Source organism: Dunckerocampus dactyliophorus, chromosome 1, assembly GCF_027744805.1.
Source record: "Dunckerocampus dactyliophorus isolate RoL2022-P2 chromosome 1, RoL_Ddac_1.1, whole genome shotgun sequence".
NCBI lineage: Eukaryota > Metazoa > Chordata > Actinopteri > Syngnathiformes > Syngnathidae > Dunckerocampus > Dunckerocampus dactyliophorus.
This window is the reverse complement of record NC_072819.1, coordinates 5,252,688-5,276,743: the sequence shown is the minus strand read 5'-3', so window position 1 is coordinate 5,276,743 and position 24,056 is coordinate 5,252,688. Positions and strand designations below refer to the sequence as shown.

Sequence of the window (24,056 nt, the reverse complement as noted above, 5' to 3'; positions counted from 1 at the left end):
AAATCGAGCCTTTTTTTAATACTTAAAGAAAAAAAAACAGCCTGCATCTCAGGTTATGTTATAGGTGACAAAGCGTATAATTAATATGAACTTTGTGTCCTTACGTTACGTATTTTTGCTTTTATATTTTACACACATTTCAACTTTCTCTTTGCACATTTTTTCTCTTAATATTATGACTTTAGTCCCGTAAAATTTTGACTTTATCATTGTAATATTATAACCTTCCCAACCAAATTTTCCAAAAATTGCAACTTCATTCTTTGTTTTTCTTTGTTTTATGACTTTCCTCTTCTTAGAGTTTGTCTTTATTCTGGTCTTATTGATTACTGGTCTTTTTTTTGTTTGTTTTTTTGCATTTTTGTGTTGATTTGTGGCCCCCGGGCCGCACTTTGGACACCACTGCTTCAGGCGGTGAGGGGGCCAGCCAGGTTAGAGGTCAGCACACAACAAGAAGTCGGACATGCTTTATGGACAAAACCCTGCCCCCTTGGACCAATGACTTCCTGGTTCATAAAGGGTGATAATGACCAGATGGGCGGTGCCATTATGATTCTGGGGGAGGTGCTCACATTATCCAGATCATCACCAAAATGTCATGACACGCCTCTTTGTAATTCTACCTTTTTTCTAAACAGTACGTGTGTCCTATTATTGACTGTTTTAAGCGCTGTGCTGCTGGACGACGCCGTCAAGCGCTTATACGCCAACACAGCCAGAGCTCCTCTTGAGAGACTTACGACCTTCTCTCCCGCTCTGCGGCGCTTTATTGTGAGTCAGGCCGCTCTCTGATGCTGTCAGCATCTGAAGAGACGGATGAACGTTCGGGGGAGGAGGGAGACGTTAACTCACGTATCGGGAAACCCTACCATGCCTTTTAAGATTTACCCAACAAGTTCTGGAAGCGTGCTGGGTTTTGTGGTAACTTAGCCTCAGGTTCAAAGCTTTACCGGGGAGCAAGGGTGGGGGTGGGTTCATCATCCATCAGGCCCAGGATGGAAGACAAACAAAGCTAAGGTTTCTCAAAGGCTAAATAATTTCAGCCAATAATTTAGTGCTCGTAACCCTATCCTCCATTGTGGGGGTCCAGTAAATCACTTTGCATAAAACTGCCCCCTCAACGCTCTCCACAGACAAGATTTAAGAGCACTGCCTGCAGACGACGACTCTTCCACCCACACTCCTCCCCCTTCCTCGCTACACTTGATGCAGGAGAGGAAAAAAACACAAAAAGAAACCAAATCCAGGAGGTTTTTGCAGGCTCCTGTCGACAAGGTGGTGCTAATTAAGCAGATTAAACACGTCTTGGCACAAGCAAATATGCTTCTAATCTCTGCAATCTGCCGGAAAAAAACACAGTGTTCACGTCAGGAAATAAATGAGGAGTTTATGTCTGTTTGGGAATGTCAGTTCTACCGCTGGAGACTGCGTAAATCGAGCCCTCCTTGAACGCATCAGTCAGTTACAGTCCTGAAAATATGGCAACACCCCATGGCTCAGAAGCAACAGTAAATCTGGGGTATAATAGCGGTGCCACCATGTGGTGTATTTGTCAGAAAAATAATAGCACGGGCAACACGGTAGCGTTGCGTGTTTTGACCAATTTTCACCCGTTCAAAGTGGACGAATGAGATTACGCAAGCAAGCGTGTACCACATGGAATGCACTCGCTTTTTCATATGATTGTGTTCAAACTGCTTTGGAAGACATGCTAGCATACATGTAATACAGATATCGTCAACGTTTTATCATGATCAGACAAATGGTGGATGACTTAAGAATACATTGTTGCTAAGTCCGCCAGTACCCCTGCAAGGATGACTTACAGGGGTCAAACTTTGGGGTTTAATAGCAGCGCCACCATGTGGTGTATTTGCCAGAAAAATAATAACACAGGCAACACAGTCAAAGCGCATGTTTTGACCAATTTTCTCCCATTCGTGCACAGCGGTTCAGGAGTAGAAGCTTACGCAAGCAAATATATGCCACAAAGGATGGACTCATTTTTTCACGACTGTACATGACGGTGAATTGTGGCGCCCCCTATGGGTTGTGTTCAAACTGCTTTGGAAGACATGCTAGCATACATGTAATACAGATATCTTAAACGTTTTATCATCATTATCAATGACTTATAGACAATTTCCTGCTAAGGCGTACCCGTGTCCCGGCAAAGACGACTTACGTGGGTCAAACTTTGGGGTTTATAGCGGCGGAGCAGAGTCGGGGCGTATGTTTTGACCAATATTCACCTTTTTGTGTGGAGCGGTTCAAGAGCAGATGCGTTACCCACGAGCGTGAGCGTGGCGTGGCTGGAAATATGCTTAACTGGAATACATGAATCTGTTCTGTGAATGTCAGTTGTGCCGCTACACAACAACAATGGATGAAGGTTGCCTGTATTGTGGCAGTCGGCCACTGCAAGGTGATTCATTTCATCCAAGAGGAGACTGAGGGCAGCGACAGTATACACAAAAGTATTTGCTATTAAACACATGAATAACAACACGGTTGCTTTTGTGCAAAGTGGCTTTTTCTCCCATTAAAAAGATTTTTGAAAAGCCTTTTTTGAAAACACCTGTAACAAAAAAAATGTTGCACATTATCAAAGCTTTTATGTGACTCTCGTCTGAAGGTTACACTCAGCGATGCTTTCATTTGAATAAGAACAGGAGGTTTTTTGGCCTGAGCCACATCCTCACACACACACACACACACACACACACACACACACACACACACACACACACACACACATCCAGTTGCTTTTCACATTAGCTGCACTTATATTGCGGCTGTAATTTATGGAAAGACTTGCTTCATTCATGCGGACGCACAAACACACGCCCACGGAAACGTGAGGTGTTTTTGCAGAGTGTCCGTGAGGCCGCTTGTCCCGTACAGGCTCACCTGGGTGGGCGATACGAGGCGGAAACCAGAGGATGTTTACCGGACCACCAGACCAAGAATAATTCAGAGCAAAACTGGAGCTCTTAACCACACTCCCTCCACTCAGACGCTAGCAGTACCTGAGGAAGTGACTCCCTTGCTAAAAAAAAAACAACCCTACACCTCCATTAGCTCCACGCTGCTGCTCGCCTTGCAAACTATCTCTGTCCGCACCATTAGGCTTTATTTGACACACCAGGTTGTTTTTGCTGCAGTGCCGCCCCTCTACTTTGCTACGACATGCACTGAAACAAGCCCGACATGGTCCTGGATGATCCCCCATATGATCGCCAGAGCCCATTAGCCAGCCTGCCTGTCTTCAGCATCAGGGGTGATGCTAGCAAAGTGGCAACTACTAACACGAACACCAGGGATAGAACTCCGTACAAGCTGTGAAATGGGAACTACAAGCTCTAAAAAAAAATGTGTTCTCACATCCTGAGCCCAATGTATCATGGTACCAGGGGTAACGCGGCTGGGGCTATGTTGCTAATTGCCAATCAGTTCATATTCATGCTATATAGGTATGTATTGGGAAGAACCACAGTCTGCAACTCAGACAAAATCCCGCTGGCAACAAGCGTTATTCGCACACTGTGTCGTCACTTTTAGTAGACAATGCTGTTCACTAGAAAAAAATATCCGATCGCCGTACGATCAGTCGAGAGCTGTCAGTAAGTACATGTTAGACACAACGAATGCCGTCCGGGAAAACATCAAATCACCGCACGATCAGTTAAGATCTGTCAGTAACTCAATGTTTCACACAACAAAGGGCACCCCACTAGGTTTAGTCACCTTTAGCAGATGTTACTGTTCACCGGAAAAACATCCAATCACCGTACGATCAGTCGAGACCTTTAAATAACACCATATTACACACAAGGTTGTAAATCGTGCTAGCAACAAGTGTTACACGCACCTTGGACCATCGCTTTTAGTAGACCATTTTGTTCACATGGAAAAACATTCAATCACCGTACGGTATCAGTCGAAAATCATCAAGAACTCCATGTTAGAACGGCGCCCGACAAGGTTGGGAATCATCAGACAAAATTGGGCTAGCAACAAGAATTATACGCACATTATATTGTCACTTTAAGTAGATGATTCTGCTCACCGGAAAAACATCGAATTACCGTACGATCAATCGAGATCGGTCAGGAACTACAAGTACATGTTTCACACTACAAATGGCATCCCATAAGGCTGGAAATCATCACACGAGATAATGCTAGCAACAGCTTTGTTCGCACGTTCTATCTTTTAGTAGACCATACTGTTCACACGAAAAAACATCCGATCACCAAACTGGGCTAGCAACAAGAGTTCCTCGCAGATCGCAAGGTCACTAGAATTACATCCGATCACCGTATGAACAGTCGAGAGCTGTCAATAGTTCCGTGTTACACATAACGAATGTCACCCGGCAAGACTGAAAATCGTCTGACAAAATCATGCTAGCAAGAAGCGGTATTCGCACATTGTATCATCACTTTCAGTAGACAATACCGTTCACAGGAAAAACATCTAATCCCTGTATAGTCAGTCGAGACATTCCAGTGGTACATACAACGAACGGCACTCAAAAAGGCCGGCAATCGCCGGATGAAATTGTGCTAGCAGCTAGCTGTATTCGCCTCATGTATCCCCACATTTCACTGGAGGACACAATAAAAGTGCTAAAAGGTAGACTGACCCTAACATGAGCGAAGCCTCTACAGTACTATCTGTTCAAGTCCACGACACTCCTGTACAATCAATAACAATTGTCCAAAGGTCATGGCATGGAACTCCTTGGCTATCCTGTCCTGCCTTGCTGTTGATGAGGAAAGATGTAAAGCGGGTTAAAGATGCCGTGCGTAGAGCCCAGAAGCGAATCAATAAGCTTTATGGTCCCTCGCCAAAAATATGAAGTAATTACTCGCTATTGACTCGAGGGTAATTTCACAAGATGTAGAGTCTGCACGGTGGACTCGGTTAAGGAGAGAATTACACTCCAGATTCAGACTATAACATTTATGGATTGTTGTATGCTAAAGCCAGAAGCATACTGTTTTTGGAATACATCAACGGTAGACATACTACAACCATAGAGTACATGTACAGTCATCCCTCGTTTATCGAGGTTAATTGGTTCCTGACGTAACTGCGATAAGTGAATTTCCTCAAAGTAGGATTCAATATTAATAAATGAAACATTTTCGTAGTTAGAGCACAGAAATCCTGTTTATGACTTTCTAAATATAATCTTTACCATTATTAGAGCCCTGTAGACATGAACTAACACCCCTATAGTCACCTTTGCACTCCTGTTATTCTTTAATTGCAACACACTGCTCATCTGTAATGCACGGGCTACGGGATCACTGCAGGGACACAAGAGACGGCCATGGCTTTAACCATTTGCAAGCTAGCGAGCTAACTAGTTAGTTAGTGACTGACTTAGACAAGTGTTTTAAACAGAGTGGGGAAGAAGGACAAAAAAGCAAAACAGTTACCACTTCCACACTGAATGGGAAGAGAAGTTCTTTTCACTATATCATGTCAGACACGCCATGGCCAACTCTATGCAGTGTGACAATAATCTAATGTCATGTCTGACGCCTCGTGGCCAGAATACTACATATACTGTACCTTTGTCTTTCAATACTGGTTGACTAATAATACGCCCTCGTCAACCACAAAACAGCCATCATTTATTAATTAACACATTTTTGAAAAAACGCTATAAAGCGAGGGAGTGATAACCGAACCGACGACTATACTACCTTTGCGGGGCTCCAACTTCCTATTTTCCTCAAAGTTTTTTGGGGGCGTGTTTCGGACTTGCTTCTTTAAGTCCAAGTATCTGAGCACTCTATTGATTTTATATGTAATACACTCCTGATCAAAATCTTAAGAGTAGTTGAAACATTGCTAGACTTTGCATTTTGCACATTTGGATCTTAATGAGGTTTTAAGTAGAGCTCCAATATGCAAAAACAAGAAGGGGGAGTGAGACAAAAAGCATTTTGAAAAAGTCATTTATTGAAAACAACCATTAAACTGAAATAGGCTGGTTATCAGCGGATCAAATGTTTAAGACCACAGGCTATAAAAGCCAAAATCTGCTCAAAATGTTCATTTTCTGTCAGGCATTCACACGGTCATGCCCTCCCGATGGCTAAAGCTAAGAAGCTTTCTCTTTTTCAACGTGGTGGGATTGTGGAGCTGCATAAGCAAGGCCTCTCGCAGCGTGCCATGGCTGCTGAGGTTGGGTGCAGTAAATCAGTCATTCTACTTTTGTTGAAAGATCCTGAGCATTATGGAACAAAAAGGGTAAAAAGTGTGGGCATATATGCAAATCTCCTATTCTACACGCCTTACAATAGAAGGGATCATTGAATTGAACAAATCCCGGCCAAGTTCCATACAATTAGTATTTATTAAAGATGTACAGCAGAGCCTGGTTTTATACAAAGTGGTGGGCGTATACACGGGGCGTGCTCATCTAGCTAGTGACGGGTCAGAGGAGGTATTATGTCCATGATGAAGGAGGTTTTCCCTTCGTAATGCCAAGCAAAGTCGCAACTTCAAAAGCGAGCTCTGTTAGAATGTCATTAAAAAAGCCACTTTTGCATAATAGGGCACCTTTAGATTCAACGTCATCCGACGTGCTTGAAATAGCGAGGTTCAAAGTTGAAACAGTCTGGCTTGCATGATCACAGCAAAGCGCCCGAGATAAGACGCGGGCTAACGTACGATGTATGAGATGCTATAATATACGAGAGAGAAAACGCAGCACATTCCGACACAGCATTCCCTGCTGACTACACCAATCCGTCAGCCTGACAGCCGTGATGGATTAGACATCTTATCCAGGCTGAGCGAGGCTCGCTCGTGGAGGGAAAGGAAAGACAGACGCACACGCGAAGAGGAGGAAGCTTGCGCCTTATATTTCACCTGAAGTCAAGGAATACAACAGAAGGGGTGTGTCTGTGTGGATAGGTCGACATTGTGAGCGTGGTCGGTACATGCGGTTACTGTCAGAGCCTGCCAGGTGATTATAGGACATCCTGACACAGAAACTTGCTAGCTATCACCCAAACACTGCAGGGAATTACACGTCCACCAATTATTTTTGTAATATGTCGTCTGCATAACAAGGGAAGGGCTTTCTAACAATACGCAATAACAGTACTGGTCCAAGCACAGATCCCTGGGGACACCAACACGTTTGTCTCATGTTTTGTCAAACAAGTCAACAGACAATTCAACTGTAATTTACTCATTTAGCCACTTGGAGAAGCAACTATTCTGCAAAGCAGGGGTTCTCAACCTTGGAGCCATGTTTCTCAACGGTCACCAAGTCCCACTCTTCCATCTTCTTACGCTTAACTGAAGTCGGGTCGTGGAAGCAGCAGCCTAAGCAGGGAAGCCCAGACTTCCCTCTCTCCGGCTACTTCGTCCAGCTCCGCCCGGCAGATCCCGAGGCATTCCCAGTCTAGTGGAGAGACATAGTCTCTCCAACGTGTCCTGGGTCATCCCCGAGGCCTACTACCAGTTGGATGTGCCCTGAAAACCACCCCAGGGAGGCATCCGGGAGGCATCCTGACAAGATGAGGAGGAGCAGCAGTTTCTCCCGGATGACAGTGCTTCTCACCTCATCTCTAAGGGAGAGTCCCGCGATCCTACATATGAAACTCATTTCGGCCGCTTGTGCCCGCAATCTTATCCTTTCGGTCACCACCCAAAGCTCATGACCATAGTGAAGGTACGGATGTAGATGGACCGGTAACTTGAGGGATTTGCATACTTTTATTTACACATAATTACACACCCAAAGTGTATTTTAGAGGAATTTATTACTGTTAAATATCAAAATTGTAAGTAAAAAGTAAGACCACAAAATATGATATTTCATTTTTAATAATAAAATACAGCTCAATTTTACTTCAAAATTTTAAAAGAAAATCATACGTCGGTTGTTTATTACAGATTTTAATGCAATTTTTAAGACGTAAGACATAACAGTATCGGTCCTAGCAACGATCCATGTGGGATGCCAAGGTGAGGATCACCCTGTGTTGCCGTTTTGGTTAGTCAATTGAATTGCACTTACCAGGAACACGCAATAAGTGATCTTTTTTTAAAAAATGACTTTCCAAGTATGCAAACATCCATTTTTACCTTTGTAAAATATGACACCCATGTCTAATCTGGCCCATCCTTACAGTTACTCCGCATGAAACGTTTTGCACACCGAGGACCCAAACCGCGTACTATGAAGCTAATGAATCATGGTTGAATATGTCCTATTATTAGTCCAAAAATATGCATAATTAAGCAAATGTTATGTTTTTTTTGCCTAAACTATGCATTTTGAAGTGTAAAAATGTCAAAATGAAGTAAAATCCAAATACAAGGCATCCAAAAGACGCATTCAAAGATGTTGTGATGATATGTCGTATTCTACACTGGTCACTAGGTGTCAGTAATGTAACTGTAATGTTGGGTGAGACACACAAGCACCAGACTTGATCGCCGGAACAACGGCAGGCTCGAATGATCTCACAACAGGCACAATAATCCCTAACTGGGGCGATTGTTGCACCCGTGACCCACGCCATGCTAAAACTTAGCTCCGAACCCCCGATGTCCCCAGCATAACAGCATGAACGCATACCGTAATGCCTCGTATGACATATTGCATGACATTGTATGACATAGGAACATTTGTATCAAATAATCATAGCACTGCAACTTATTAAAGTTATCTTTCATACTTGATAATAATATAATAAGCTTTGTGATTGCGACAGATTATGCAAGAGGTTCCCTATTATGGTGTGTGTGTGTGTGTGTGTGTGTGTGTAATGAGACTACAGACGCATATGTCCTTATATGGCATGAGGTACAACTAACTTGTGTTATGTAGTCCCTTTACCTAAAAGCGAGCAAGACTTCCTGTCAGCATGTGTTTTCGGGCCTTTGGGTGTTGATATGTCATCAAAGCTTTCTAAGCCTGGCTGGCGTGGAGATAAAATGGTGCTCATGCAAAAAGTGTGAAAAAAACTACAAAAAAACCTACAACTCCCTTCGCTCTCTCTCCGATGAGCTCATCTTGTAGGCTGTGGCTTAGTCATCATAGGAAGTACTGCACAGAAACTGGAAGTAAAAACGGAAAACCAACAAGGAACTTTCCCAATGCTAACAACTGTGAGTCTGCATGATGTCTTTTTATGTCTTATTTTCTCTTATCTTCTCTCGCTTTTAGAAATGTAAAAGTGACTATAGGGGTGTTATTTCATGCCTAGAGGGCTCTAATAACGTAAAAAAAAACGTATTTAGAAGGTCGTAAACAGGTTCCAAACTACAAAAATATTCCATTTATAAATAAGGTGTCTTACTTTGCGGAAATTCACTGACACGTTTGGGTCTGGAAACAATTAACCGCGATCAACGTGGGATGTCTGTATTCCCACAATTCCTTAAGATATCCTTACATTTTAGGAAATGTACTGGAAATGCCCTGCCTGCACAGTGCCTCGTACCTTGCCCATCTTTAGCGGGAAAAGAAGCCTATTGGTTTATCCAAGGTACGACGTATGGAGGTAGCCAGGGATTGAGCGTGGTCGTTCTTTACAGGCAAATCCCAAGAAAGTGCAGTTTGATTTCCGTGTGTAAACGCAGCACCCAGTCGGCGGGGTGTTTGTCGTGGGAGGACAGCAGCACGGTCATAGCAGCGCCATCACAGGCTGTCTCCTCCTGGCTTCAGCCGTCGGTGCCAGAGGGGCGCTTTTGATGCGAGCATGTAAGCGCCCCGGAAAGCCGTTTGAAGGTTGACCAAACTCCAATTCATATTCTCCCGCTCCCTCGGCCCTCGTTCGTTTTTTTAACAGCGTGCCAGACTGTGAAACCCCAGCCCCCCTGCTGGTGTTTAGCGACGCTAAATAAAAGCAAAGGTTGTAGTAGCGCTGCATGGAAATGCACATCTGACATACCAAGATATAGACGGCAAATAACCCGCGGCTACCTAGCGAGGAAACGCGCCAATGCCGCGTATTCACATGCTAATCGTTATTGCTGCTGATAAAGAGCTGATGCATTTCCTCAAGTAAGGAATATTTCTGCTTGCACGACCACAGCTGCTGACTATTACCTTAAGAGCTGTTTTCACGTACATCTATTTTCATCACCTCAGCCTTGAGGGAGGTTAGCCTTTCTGCTGGTGGACACAGGTGGACGCCAAGGCCAACACACACGAGACTTCACCGCCGTGTTTTAGCCACTCCAGCAAATTGTAAAGCCACAATGCGTGTATGTGTGTGTGACCTCAACCTAACATGCTGAACATGGATACCACACACTGTGTCTCCGTGGTTAGTTCAAGCTAAGCCCAATAAAAACGTGCTGTGTCTATTCTTCCTCCTCATTTTGAGGCTGCTCAATATTCCCCAAAACCCAAAGAAAAAGCAAACTGTACCCACAAGAATAGTTTATATTTAATCCCAAATACTTGTTTTTAATATAAAATGATTCCACTTTTAGACTGCATTCATATAAAAAAAAGAAATACATATTATGTACAATAATAAAATAAAATATTAATAAAAATAAAATATATTAAAATGAATACATTTAATGAAAAATAATTTAATATGTATTTATATTATATGAAACATTTCACATATTTTTATGGTTTATAATTGTAAAATATATGCATGCAATAAAGATAAAAAATATAAAAATATCAATACATATTTGTAAAATCCTAAAAAATAAAATGAAAATGTTCAAAAAATAATCAAATATAATAAGAAAAAAAACAATTAGTTACAAATAAAGTGAGGTGGAATGACACAAGCTTGATTTCAAACAAAGCGACTAACAGGTGAAGGTGGGGACAAAAATAAAATACTTATAATTATAAAATAAAAAATACAAATAAAATTATAAATACAAATATAAAAAAATGATAAAATAATAAAATAATAACAATGGATTAGATTTATACGGCACCTTTTTACAAGATGCTTCATTTTCATTATTTATTGGTGGTCTCCCGCCAAGCTGTCCTGGGGTAGACTGACGAAAATGTGGCAGCACCTACGGACTCTCCGACCACCACCAAACGTTCATTCACATTCACACACCAGTGTGGGCAGCACTGGAGGCAAAGTGGGTGAAGTGTCTTGCCCAAGGAAGACAACGACACTAACTGGGATGGAGGAAGCGGGGTATGAACCAACAACCGGCCGGTTTCTGGGCGACCTGCTGTATACCACCTGAGCCACTTCCACCCTTTAAAAAAATATAACAATAATAATAAAAAAAGTATGAATTGAAATTAAAGTGAAGTCGAGTGACAGGGCTACAGGGAAATTGAGGGGCCAATTCTGCAACCTTCAAGTTGAAAGACATCTATTGGACGACGAGAGCCAAGCCGCCACTACAAACATCCTGTGGAACTCCATCCCAGTCCATGGCTTGACAAACCGCCATCGACATCGTGTCCACAAGCCATTCAATTCCATTTGAGTGCTGTAATGTTGCCGTAACTTACAACCCAAAACACGATTACATCAGCACTTTCCCTCGCTCGCACCCCCTACCCTTACCCGCAACCCCCTCCCCTCCCCAACCCTGCGGAGACCACAGCGACTGCGGTTGGATGAGATCAGTCCTCGACGCTAGCGAGCCCGAACACATGAAAGCTCAGCAGCGGAGGCACAATGTGGCCTCTATATTTAGCTCCACGTTCAAAACATCTAGCAGAGAACCATGTGAGGGTGATGGACGCTGGCCAAGCAAGTCCTCGGGGACGGGAAGGAGTTCCCACCTTAAAAGAATGACCTTCTCTCCAAATATCCTGAAACACAACAAGCTTATTCCCCTGGCATGTCAGACGATTTGAATCATACCTGGAGGAGCTTAAAGGATGTGACTATTAAGAAACACTCCCCGGGGATGACGAGGAGCATGTGGTTGATTAACGCTTCAAGGCTTTTCAATGATGTCTTCATCAAGGCTTTGTTAATGCAGGTCGTCTTTTATGAAGAAGACATGTCCTCTGGAAAGTCCAAGGAGAAAGAGTAAACATCCTAATGGGTGGGTACTGAAGAAGATCCATACTACAGAGTATTTTTGGCACCGCTCTCGTTTCATCAATACATTATTGATGAGTTATTTCTGTACTACGTCTTAGCGCAGTCATGGTCAGAGAATTCAGTTGGGATACGAGATATGAGCAAAAGTAGAGGGAAGTACTGTAGCTCCTTATCAAATCCATCACTCAGAGGTCGGCCTTGACACCTGAGTTAAACCAGGATTTTACCCATTTAGACCAGCGATCCCCATCCGCCGGGCCGCAGCCCCCGTGGGTCATTTGGTACCGGGCCGCACAGAAAGAAAAAAATATTTCCATTATTTTTAATTTTTTTTTTTATGTTTTATTTTGAAAAGTGGCCGGATTCTCTCTGTTATATCCGTCTCACTTGATGCATGTCCATTGTGAGTGTGCTAACTTCTCATGCCGCACAGATAGACTACTACTGTATTTTTACCATTTTTCTTTCACCTCATATTTGATGTCAAATGCTGATACTATGTGGGAATGCATGAAGGCAAGTTTTGATGACTTATTGCGCTCATTTGTCTCAAGTTAATTCATGCTAGCGCACTGCCTTTACCACACACAACGATGTAATAATCTCTCTGGAAAAACTCCAGGCTTGAACTGGTGGATGGTGGGTCGGAATTCATTTTGTGCTTTTAATTTGATGTTATTCATGTCTTAGTTTTACACAACAGATAATAAATAAGATAAATTAGATCGCTACCATGTATGAACCCCACCCCCCCACGTTCGCGGGAGATATGTGGGAACACAAGCCAGTCCGTGGGTCAAAATACGTTGGGGACCACTGATTTTGACTACAGTTTGGGGACTTTGCCCCACTAAACAAGTCTTATCAATTACAATTCGGACAAACTAGAACGGAAAGGGAAATCTAGGACCTCACATCCTTAACCCCAAACCTAACCCTAACGCAACACCAACTGTAATCCCAACCCCAATCCACATACCGACCCTGACCTTAACACCAACTCCAAGCCTAGCCCTAATCCCAACACCAACCACATCCCTATGCCTAATCTTCACACCTATCCTAACTGTAACCCTAACCTCTAACGTTAAGCATAACCCTAAACCTAACAACAACTCTAACCTCTAACCCTAGACTTAACCCAAAACCTAAATCTACTGCCGACCGTAGCCTCTAACTTTAACCAACCCTAACACCCAACCTGAGAATAATCTTAACCCTAAACCTAACGCCAACACTAACTCCACAGCCAACCACCAACCCTAACTCAACTCTAATCAGCATCCTTCCTGGCAAACCCAACCCCTACCCCGAAAGACAACTCTAACTCAAACATACTCTAACTGCAACACCAACCCTAACCTTACCCCCAACTCCAACCCCAAACTCTAACCGTAGGGCTAACCCAAAACCTAAATCTACTGCCGACGGTAATCTGTAACCTTAACCAAACCTAACACACAATCCGAATCCCAACACCCACTCTAATGCCAAACCCAACTCCCTAATCTTAACCTTAAAACCTAACCACAACACTAAGTCCAAAGCCTAACACCAATCCTTAACTGTTAACCTCAACTCTAACCACCATCCCCCACAGCACCCTCAACCTCTAACCCTAATGCCAACTCTAACCCAAACATGACTAACTGCAACTTCAACCCTAACCCTAAACTTAACCCAAAACCTAAATTTACTGCCGACCTTAATCTCTGAACCCTAACACCAACCCCCCAACCCAAGACTAATCTTAACCCTAAAACCTAACCCCAACACAAAAAACAAAGCCCAACGCCAGCCTTAACTGCTAACGTCAGCTCAAACCACCATCCCTCACGGCAACCCAACCCCTAACCCTAATGCCAACTCTAACCCAAACATGACTCTAACTGCAACACCAACTATAACCTAAACCCCAACTTCAACTCTAACTCCCAAATGCCAACCCAAACCGTAACCCTACCCAGATGTCCCTACCCTACATAAAACGGTGCATACTGTACATCCCCAACACCCTAAACCAAAGGCCACACAAGCCTACTCCACCGGTTGAAGACATGCCGCCGCTTCTCTTTAACCCAATGCATACCACAGCAGAGCTCCATCGACACTCACGTCACAACCTTTCACCCTCTTGCCCCCACCCACGAGTTCACGGCCACACTTGGATCAGCACAATAAGACCGAGATAAGAAGGACGACACATCACCTTGTTAAGCACAGCGTGGGGTGACGAGAAGGTGGGATGGGGGCCAGGGGTTATCCAATCAGACCTTTGCAGGGAGCGGGATTGGGGAAGGCGGGGTGTTATTGTTGTCCGACCCTCATTCAACACATAAGAAAAGAAGGGACGAAGGGAGGTTGCTATGGAAACCCCACAGGATCAACGGGGAATAAACTGGACCTGACGAATGGATGGACGGATGGATAAATAGAAGTAAGTCAAGTTGCCAGGAAGAGTAATAAAAAGGCAGCATTCCAGTAGAAATATTCACCGTTAAACATAATTTATCGCCTTGAGTTTATTGCTTTTTGGTTTGGCTGCAACAACATCCTCATCTTCCAAATCGAAACAAAGAAAGTCAAGGCAATGTTTTCCATTTTGGAGAAGCACATTTTTTCCGTTACTGTAGTCGATAAATGTGAAGATGGCAGTCATAATTACAAATGATATTGGGTTGGATTAATTCCTATCCACTGTTATGCTGTAATATTCCCCAGTGAACAAACATCAGGCCTTTAAAAGCCGTGTTTAAAAGCACCTTACAATATATAAAAACCTCCATTTGTACATGCAAACATGAGCAGACAGGTAAAGAGCGCAGCTGTTTATACAGTACAGCATGCAAATGAGCAACAGGTGCTATTACTGTGTGTGTGCGTGTGCGTGTGTGTTTCAAGTCATTTGATTAAAATAATATTTGTACCTGTATGTATGCGCATGCACATCAGTAGTGTTGCTGTATGAAAAACAAATGCTTATTGTTAGGGAGCAGGTAAGTACAATACCTTGTCTCACTGCTTATTTAAATTAGATAGATTTTTAAAAAATAAAAACGACACAGCCAACAATAAATCAATATCATTTCACATCTACCTCACAGGCATACCAAAATAGATTAAAAAAAACAGTACTAAAAATAATGTAATTAGAATGAACAAAATAATCTAATGATAAAATATTTAATAGGAAAAATTCCAATAATTTCAGTTAAGTAATCTTAATAATAATAATAAATTATAATAATAGCGAATGCATTTAAACTTTTCTTTAAGTACTGAAGAAGTATATATATTTATTTCTGTTTTTTAAAGTATTTTTCATCATGTACTACCACTAATAATAATAACAATAATGATAATAATAATAATAATAATAATAATAATATGATGAGACCAATATAACAGGAATTTAATTAATGTATTATTATTTTATTTTTATTATATATATATATATATATATATATATATATATATATATATATAGTCCATAAATATTGTATGTATTTATTTATTTGTACTTTAATATTAGTATTATTAGTAGTAGTAATAGTAGGATAATTGCAATCATATTAATTGTGAATTAATTAATTAATTATTATTATTATTATTATTATTATTATTATTATTATATTAAAATGTCTTCTTTCGTTTGTTATTATTATTGTGAATATCATTTTTAGAAAGTGTAGTAAAATGTTTGTTATCGTTATTATTAGGGATGCTTTTTGCCGATATCTGATATGCCTATATTGTCCCACTCTCAATTTCCCATACCGATATCAGCCGATATGCATACCGATATGTGTAACACACATACTGTATCTCCTGTCGTTGAATTAACACATATGTGTTGTGAAGCTAATGGATAGAGTGTCAGCAATTAGCTTCTCAGCGTGGCTGTAAACAACATTGTACGTGTAACACATCTGAGAAATACTTGCGATTAGGCCTAGGCTGTGACATTTGTTCTAAACGTCAACTGAGTGTCCTTTTACAATTTTTTTATCATCAAAAAAAGGTCCGGGGAAGAAAATCAAGTAATAATTCTCATGTAGCACAGTCTATTTGTTTCCACGAGCAGCATTTTCACGGCCGTCTCCACGGACTCTTCTAATCCAGCGCGCACACGCAGTGTTTGATTTTACCGTTGCTTACTTCCGGGAATTGTAACATTCCTACTAGTGAGGATAAGCGGCATATAAATGGATGGATGGAATGGAAGGAGTGAGCTCGTTTGCTACGAGCCACCCACGGTTGTTTACACGCTTGAGAGGCGGTTTGATGAGGTCATTTGCGCGCCGGAAAATGCGGCAGCCTATGGGCCTATATACAGCATTATGTTTATTATTGGCTTTCATTATAGGGACAAATCCCAATACCGATAATGACCGATATTGCTTTTTATGCCGATCTTATCGGACATCCCTAATTATTATCATCATCCATCCATCCGTCTTCTATGCCACTTGTCATTATTATTATTATTATTATTATTATTATTATTATTATTAAATGTCTTTAGACTAACACATATATGATTAGAAACACAAAGAGTCCTAAAATGTCACACGGAAGAACAGAATAATACATAATGCATTCTCCTACAGAATCGAAGAAGCCCCATGGTATTATTTTTTTTACTAAATAGTCTCATAATTGCCACACAATGCAATGGAAATGCAGCATAAAAAAGGTCAGACTGAGCTTTCTGCTCTATGAATCTCCAACTAAAGCTTTTTAAAATTGTCCAGCAATCTGGCTGTGCCAGCATTCAATGCCAGCCTTTCTCTGGCAGGAAAATGAGAAGTATGCTAATTTGGTGGCACTAAATGCACTGCTTTAAATGTCAACCTTCCATTATTACACGCACACATACACGCGCACAGTCAGCCCGGGGCCCTGCTCCACACACAAACACACACACACCTGGCCTCCGTGCAAGGACGCCAGCGAGCAAGACAACACACAAATGGATCACAGCCACTTTATCCAATCAATAAGCCGATCAACAAAAGACATAAGCGACAAAAGCCGCGTGCGGTCGATTCAAACGGTACGAGCGCAAGGATACGAGATGTGGAAAGCGAAGGTGACAATGGCCGTAAAAAAAGAAAGACTGTGAGGTGTATTAGTATTCCGTCCTGGTGGCCACACCGGGTCAATAGGCTGCTCCATCAAAGCAATGCTGCCTTCCTCCACATGCAGGGACCAGTGAAGGATTTACATGAATACATGAATGAATGAATGAATGAATGAATGAATGGACGCTTGGACAAAGACGCATCCCCACCTCCACTCTGGAGCCACAGAATACCACAAAACCAGGAAAGCTGGCCCCACTTTGCCTTGCATTTGTCAGGAAAGCAGCATCACTCCATGAAAAGTGGCATCTAAGTTGAACACAATCACTGGACATTTTATTTGGAATTCAAAACGGTTTTCCCAATAGGGAATAATGTTGATCTGTTCCGGGGCCAAACCATGTCCGTCATCACAGCTTTATTAACTCATTCAATCCCAGCCATTTTTTAAAGGACAACCCCTTCAGTAGCGGCCATTTTAGAGGATTTGGACTGATCTTTCAAGGCACACAGAATATTGTGTTCTATGGCTGCTATATAAACATGGAACCTACCAGAAGAAACATTAGACTCTCGTCCTTCATCAGGAAAGAAAACCTGTGTTTCTACCTTTTTCCGTTCTTTAGTCATGAGCAGTAGAGCATAAGCAAGTTTCAGGGAAATATCAGTTCCTGACTAGAAAAGGGAGAAAACCAGCTTTTTGTGAAAAGATACATTTCAAACATAACTTTCACTTTGACTCAAATATTTTTAGATTTTTGTCAGCTCAAATATCTAAACAACTACACCAACATAAACAACACAAAAAGGGCTTGTTTTACATGAAAATAACAATTTATTTACAAATATAATAACACCATGAACTATTTACATTTTTCACATTTGGAACTGAACTATGTGTGTGCACGTGTGTGCGTGTGGGTGTGTGTGCATGCGTTAAAATCGCTTTGCTCAGAAGAAATGCATTATGGAAAAACTTTAAAATGTTTTTTTCCCCATTTTAACTTCGAATTGGTACATGTTTGTATATTTATTAGGTAAACCTTTTGAGTGTTAATGTGCTGTGTGATGAGTTTAAAGTAAGACGACACCGCGAGTCAGACTGAGTAATGACCTGCAATTTCCGATGGGTTGACAAGCTCGTCATGATTGGCTCCTGTCAAATAAAGAGCTGCCTGCTCCTCACAGACTTGTGCGCGCCACGATATGCCGTTTTATGACATGGACATGTGCGGCTTATACACTGGTGCGGTTCATATATGTACAAATCTGTTTTTCCCTCGAAATTTAGTGGGTGCGGCTTATACACCAGAATTTACGGCACTTTGTAATATTAGGATTTTATCTTGTAATATTATTATTATTTTTCTAACAATACAAAAGTTTACGTATCAGCCTTACTTCACAATATTACGATTTTATTCATTTTTGTAAAATTATGACTTGTTCGCGCAATACTACTTGATTCTCGTAACTCTGTTTTCTTAATATTACATCCGTAACATTACAACTTATTACAACTAATTGTAGGATTTTTTGTCTCATAAAATTATAAGTTTATGACCCCGCCCGTGCGTGGGTTTTCTCCGGGTACTCCGGTTTCCTCCTACATTCCAAAAACATGCATGTTAGGTTAATTGGCGACTCTAAATTGTCCATAGGTATGAATGTGAGTGTGAATGGTTGTTTGTATATATATGTGCCCTGTGATTGGCTGGCCACCAGTCCAGGGTGTACCCCGCCTGTCGCCCGAAGTCAGCTGGGATAGGCTCCAGCATACCCCCACGAACCTAGTGAGGATGGGTGCCATTGAAGATGGATGGATTATGACTTTCGTTTCCGACTTTATTTTAGTAGCATCTTTACTTCGTAATATTACGATTTTGCTCTCATAACACGATGACTTCATCTTGTAACACGATGACTTCATCTTGTAACATTCCGACATTATTTTCATAACATTCGGTCTAGTTTGGGAATGGAATGGTTCGGAATGGTTGGATTTCCTTCTCGTGACATGGTGACTACATTTTAAGTTGACTACTAGACTACATTTGAAACGTAGGCTCTGATGATGTTAGCACGCAGCAGAAGACAGGGCGCGGTATTGTCAGTTTAAGTTCTTATGGTTCTGCCCTGGAGGTGCAAACACTTGTAATGTAAACACACACACGTCCGTGTGCCCGCCATAGAAGACGTTAGCGACCAAACTCAAATACATGACAGTTAAGACGACAAAGTACGCCGCCTTGGGAAAACCAAGCCATCAAGGATCCCGTCCAATGACGTTTCCTCCTCACACACACACACACACACACACACACACACACACACACACACACACAAGCTAGCTAGCTGCTGACCGGCACTAATGCCCTAATGGCGCTGTCCTACATACTTGCTAGGAAAGTGTCTGCTGGACTCTTTTCATGCTGGAGGCAGACTGCAAGGAGAGGCCAACAAGATGGGAGGAGAAGTTTGTTCTCCAGGCTGCAAGTCATTTCTCTAATGACGCTCCCAGCAGGGATGATTCCGTTTCTCACAACTGATTGCATTCCGTTCTGGAACCATCTCTGTAAATTTGGAAAATGTGTACATTTGAGGCAATAGTGGGATACGCGGCGAATAAACCGAATTCCAAGCTAAGCTAAATATGTGTTATTGCGACTATAAGGGTCATTATGAAGTAATAATACATAAATATACAGTAGTACACACAGATGCCCAAGCGGAGACTCAAACCCACGTCTTCCCGATCTCCTGACTGCGAGACCAACATGCTAACCACTTAGTCAATAAAACAGTCCAACAAAAATACGGAAATATTGTAATTTTTGTAACACGGCAAATTTATTGTCGTAACATTACTAGTTATTATCAAAATATTTTCAAAATATTACCATTTGTTAGGAGTATTTCAAGAATACGACAAAGCCTATTATTAGTACGAACTTCAGTCTTTGTGGCTTTTTTTGCTGGATTTTTTTTTTTGTTGTGCATTTTTTTTTCTTTAATATTTCAATTCTATGGCGCTAAAATTATTACTTACATTTTTTCTCATAAAATTAGTTTATTCTCGTAAAATGGCAATTTATCTTCTCTTGATATTTTGACTTTATTCTTACAAAATTAAAGCATTTAAAAAAAATGTCTGCTGTTGTTTCATTTTTACATTTTCCAGATATTTCAATGTTTTTATTGTAAATGTTCTTCTTGAAATATCCTGACTTTATTCCCATGAAATATATACTTTTTCTGCAACATAATTTTCCCAAAATTAGAATTTAATTTTATTTTGTTTGTTTCTCATAATACTACAACTTAAAAAAAATAAGTTGTACATTTTCTTCTTGTAATATTATGACTTTATTCCCATAACATATATACTTTTTCTCCAATCATAATTCTATCATAATCATTTAATAATTTTATCACAATAATTGTATAATTTCCCCAAAATTATAACTTTATTTTATTTTTTTCCTCATAATATTATGACTTTTTTAATGTCTTTTTCTTTAATATTTCAACTTTAAACTAGCACTTTTCCTCATAATATTATTAATAATAAGTTATTCTTAAATTAGATTACAACTTTTTTCTCTTGATTATTTAGATTTGGTTCTTGTAAAATTACTGCTGATTCTTCAATTTTTGCTGTTTTAAAAACATTTTTTTGTTTAATTCTATTTTTAGAATGTGAAGCGGGTCAATAAAAAAACGCAATTTGGACATATAGAGTGTTTTCATCACCGTATGCTCCATTTCCTGTTCTATGGCCATGATCACATTTTCCTCTCTCCCAACAATGGCGTTCTTCCATGATGACGTCAAAAGAAAAAGCCAGAGAAAAAGCTACGTGTTTTTCATTTTCAGTTCCCAAAGTGTACGACTTTTAGGACGTCGTATAGTCAGCATTCCATGGAACACCAAAAAAAGGCACACTGTCACTTAGCCTTGCTGGCGGCCCATCATGACCACATTTAGGGTTGAGATCATCCCGCTAAGCCGATATGCTAATCTGCTTTTCACGCTTCGCAAACGGGAATCCTCCGTCTATCCCCACTGATACCTTCGCCCGGAGAAACCCCAAAACTACTATTTGAATGCTTGATAGGAAAAAATAAAAAGACTAAGACCACAGACTCCAGTCCAGACGGCTCCGTGTTTGGGTTGCGCGATCCAAATCCCCCCCTTTAGCCGCGCGGCTTCCTGTTATCCCAACAAATGGACACATTCTGGAAAAGTCATCTTTTCTTTTGCTTTCTTCTCCTTTTTTTTTTATCCGGCGCAAACCACATTTATGTTGGAGAAAGAGAAGGCCACGTCTTTTTAACATCACACGGAGAACATTAAACTATCGTGTCTTCGCAGCCCCCCCTTGTTCCCGTCTTTGTTTCCCCCCCGATGACAAAAGAGCAAATAACTGTGTCCATATGTGGGAAGTGGCTAAGAGTAGGAGGCCTGTTTAGTTAGCTAACGCTTTTTGGCAGGGAGGGTTTTTTTTCCTTCTTCTGTCTTTGAGGGGCCAGACTGCCGAGACACACAAACACAAACACCCTCCTCCGAGGTTTTGTTATGAGGGCGGAGTCAGGGTTCAATGTGAGGGAGCCGCGAGCGCTGTGCACTTGAAGACCCGAGTCAGCGATTGTGATCAAATGCATTTTTTGTCAAAGGCGGTGAATATTTCCTCACAGCGCGCCAGCTGTCTGCATTTCAACAACAAACAAACCAAAAAGAGCCTTTTTTGGCAGCAGGGGGTGCCACTCCTCGCAACTGCTGCAAATTATAAATACAAGTTATATATTTACATTCCCTTTTTTACACAAACCTCCAAAACAATCAGCCAACAGGCGGATAAGTTCATGCCAAAGCAACAGGAGGCCATTTAAACCAATCACAAGCCTGAAGAAAGTCATTAGTGGATAAGGCGAATTGATTACCTCTTTGTTTGATATCGGATTTGGGGTTATTTTGCAGAAATAAGAATAAAAATAAAAATAAAAATAAAAATAAAAATAAAAATAAAAATAAAAATAAAAATAAAAATAAAAATAAAAATAAAAATAAAAATAAAAATAAAAATAGGATTTGGGGGGATTTTTCAGTTAAAAAAAAAGGGGGCAAACGTAAATTTAAAATGATGCCACTACCAGTACAAAAGTAAATATAAAAAAATGAAAATAAAAATGTGTGGGGAACAAATTAATCAATAGTTTTTAAATAACTGTGTTGCTATGGAAATTACTTTTATTTTAATGTAAAAACAAAAATACTATAAAAATGACAAATAAATACTGTGCCACTCACATCGTCCTCACTGTCACACCTATAACTGCATTTTTGATGCATATTTTAAAAGTTAGTTGTTTTATAGAACAAAAAACACGTGCAACCTTGATGGGTTTTTTTTGCTTCTGTCGTCCCTTGAGGATGAGGATGAGGATGATTATTTCTGTGTTTGGGGGCTCTGAGGTGATAACTCAGTGTAGCGAGCGGCTGCCATATGTTTTCTTTTTATTTCTACGTAAGTGTGAACCCGTCTGTTTTGGGGGGAGGGGAGTGTGTGGGGGGGCTGGGGGGGGGGGGGTCACTTAAGGTCAAAGGTAAACTTCATATTTCAAAAGAAAATGGAAGGAGCAGCAGCATCATCAATTGAAACAGTGTGTCTCTGATTCTATGTAAAATACATCTACAGTTTGCACATCACACACACACACACACACACACACACACATTGAGGTAGTGCACGTGCGTGTGTGTGTGTGTGTGTGTGTGTGTGTGTGTGTACTCGTGTGCAAACATCCATATATGCAGAAATGGTTTACGGTCTCTTGGGGTCCTTGTTGTCTGTCCCCCTTCACTGAGCACATGCACGGGGTCTGGGGGGGTTGTTAAGGCCAGACAGCTGCATGTGAGGGGTAGGGGGTGTTGGCTGACTCGGGGGTGTCTGTTGGGCTTAGGTGGATGGGAGGAATGCCGCATCCTGAGGGCAGCACGACTGGGTTGAGCAGACAGGCAACGACATGGAAAGGGAGGACGCCCCCAATAGCGCCCCCCCCATCCCCCCAACGCACATCTGAGCCCCCCTCATACATCTCATGTGTCCGTCTCATAAATGGGGAGTTGAAGTAACACGTTTTGAAACTTAACTAAAGACGGGGGGCCCTGGGTGGTGCTGTGTGTGTGTGTGTGTGTGTGTGTGTGTGTGTGTGTGTGTGTGTGTGTGAGGGGTGCCTGGGTGGTAAGCGGGTCACACATCAGCAGTTACGTGGAGGCCCACCACCTCCGCTGCCTCCTGCCACAGATGGGCCCAAAAAGAGAGGCGCTTCCGTAATTGAACAACAATAAAGTCCAGTGAAAGCCCGATAAAACAGACACCCTGTGGGGCGGAACTAAGCGGGCATGTGCCTCCTCCTCAGAAGCAGCCGTCCGTCACGGATGGAGCGGGCTGGGAAGCGGGTTGGAGGGGAAGTTTGGCGGACATGCTGCCAATGGTCGGCCGAGAGCCAGGCTGGCAGAGTTGGATACTATCAGCTAGCTTACCCTGGAACGCCTGCAATACGATCCTCTAGTCTCCACTTTGCTGCGCCTGTGCTCGGTCTCCTTTGATGCCCGCAGTGTCTCGTTTGATGCGTCGGACAAGGACGTCTTTAGCCCAGCTATTTAGTAAAGATCCCATATGATGTCAGAAATGTGACAGAAATTATGGAAACATGTTAGTAGTGATGCTGGAATTTAGCCATTTTAAAAGTGTTTCAGTAAAACACCGTGTGTGTGTGTGTGTAGCTTTAATGCTAATGAGCTGTGTTTGCTAAAGACAGCTCTCTTTAGCACTTCAGCATTTGATTTATTCGTGCACTTTATCCCCTTCTAACATGTACACTGCACATGTACACTGGAACCCTGCACTTGTCCAGCGTCACAGATG

At 41.6% G+C, this 24,056-nt stretch overlaps 1 protein-coding gene across 1 annotated transcript in view; it reads right to left on the bottom strand.

The window, feature by feature from the left end:
- plxna2 (plexin A2) overlaps window positions 1–24,056 on the bottom strand; it is a 231,996-nt gene that overhangs the window by 137,010 nt on the left and 70,930 nt on the right. The gene's annotated exons all lie outside the window — the stretch shown is intronic.